Source organism: Glycine max, chromosome 10 (assembly GCF_000004515.6).
Source record: "Glycine max cultivar Williams 82 chromosome 10, Glycine_max_v4.0, whole genome shotgun sequence".
Taxonomy (NCBI): domain Eukaryota; kingdom Viridiplantae; phylum Streptophyta; class Magnoliopsida; order Fabales; family Fabaceae; genus Glycine; species Glycine max.
In genome coordinates, this window is record NC_038246.2 from 17263682 (window position 1) to 17265645 (window position 1964).

Genomic DNA, 1964 nt, shown 5'->3' on the forward strand with positions numbered 1-1964 from the left:
CTTGTATTAAAACAATGCCAAAAAGGGAGTGTGAGTGACAAATATCACCCACTTGAGTACTTCGGAAATTTGTATGTACTCATATAAGTTTGTGCTATTTTCATATTTATTGATATAAAATCATGCAATTCCAGTCTTTCGAATTTTTCTAAATGTGAACTGATTGAAACTGAGTTTCCATATAACAAAACAAACCCCCATACAACTTGGTAACCTCTAAAAGCCATGCAATAAATAAATAGATCTGGGGTGGACTATGTAATGGAAGTCAAACGCAAAACTCAAGAATGATTCCAGAACTTTCCAAAATTATGTGACCTCATGATGTTGTATCGGGCATGATCGATGCAGGGTGGGATCCTAATGGGGTTACATTCAATTGTTTGATGTGGGTTCATGTGAATCCTGCGAGAAGTGAGAAGGTTTTGCAGGTTTATTAGAATTTCAACATTTAGAGTCATTGTAGGGATGACGAAGAGGATGCGAGGATTGACAATTTCATGGTCAACAAAGGGGTTGCTCCAGTTTCATATTTATTTTTTTATGCATAGCTAAGTTACATGACGTGAATGGTGCATATCGAATAAGTCCATATAATGAAGGAGCTGAACTGCCAGCCTAATACATCAACAAATAACATTTTGATGAGGATGCATAAAATTATACTTGGTGGTTGTTATGTGTGTGGATTTGAAAATAGATGTCTGATATGTTTGGATTATTTTGAGTTTGATGTTTACAATGTGTTGTGATGACTGATTAGACTTGACAAAGGTGGGGAACTAAATGGGAAGAATGCTAGTTCTTCAAAAAGACATCAGACTTCGACTCTTGGAGACATGTCACTCAGGATGTTGGTGATGCTAAGGAATCACTGCAGAAAGTAACAGGATAGGAAGACACCCTTAGAAGCATGGTGGAAGCTCTTGGGATGGAGCTGGAGAATGTAAAAAGAGGACACTCTAAATTGAAGGAGAAAGAATCCAAAACTGAATCCATTGTTGAGAATGTGCAGGTACAACTCTGGAAAAGCGAGTTTGAACAAAAAGGCTACTTGGCAGGAAAATCTAAAGCTAGAGGAGCATCAGAGGAAATGACCTTGACATTGAAACAATTGTTTTCTTTACTAAAAAAACAAGGAGGGAAATACAACATATGAAGAATGACACTGCAGAATTGAAGATCGAAGCTGTAGTGACTAAACTTGTGTTAGAAGATGCAGAAACAAAGGTTAGAGTAGCGGTGGAAGAAGTGGAAGCAGCTAATGCAGCAGAGGCAAGTGTTGTTGATCAGATTAAGGTCTTATCTATGAGAACTGCTCCTTGTCATTCATCACCTTCTGAACCTGGTGCAAGAATTACAATTTCAAGGGAGGAGTTTGAATCCTTAGTTCATAAGGTTGAGGAGTCTGATAAATTTGCATATATCAAAGTGGTTGCTGCCACAACATAGCCACTTTGAAGCTGCAAAGGCAACCTAAAACAAAGTTGTAATGTACATGGCCTCTTTCTATTAAGGCTCCAGCTTGAGGGGAAGTGTTCTTATGCACTACTATGTTAACCTTGTTATAAAAACATGAGAATGACTATACATTTAACGGTGTCCAATTACAGTTTTCTCACGTGTCTCTTTCTTTCTCTCTACTAACTCTCTCTTCTATCTATGCAAACCTTATCCATGAACTACACCAGTGGTAGTAAAATACCACCGTGGCTAGTAAAATTTAAAATTTGAAAATAAGAATTGCTTTAAAAGTGGAGTTTTTGTCGACAAATAGTCACAAGAGGCAAAGCAATTGCACAGTTTCATTAAATATGTACATTACCTTCTATTGGAGGTATATTCACCCTTTCCTTTAGCAATAAAAACTCGAACACAAGGTCCCAAATATACTTTATTATTCAATTCAAGAACTTGTGATTACAGAAGAAAATTGATTTTCAGGTTAAAGTCATTATAAATGA

General features: G+C 36.7%; 1 pseudogene; it reads left to right on the forward strand.

Annotated features, from left to right (window-relative positions):
- Positions 1-338: 338 nt before the first annotated feature.
- On the forward strand, positions 339-1516 carry LOC100783520 (uncharacterized; annotated as a pseudogene).
- The last annotated feature ends 448 nt before the right edge of the window (positions 1517-1964 follow it).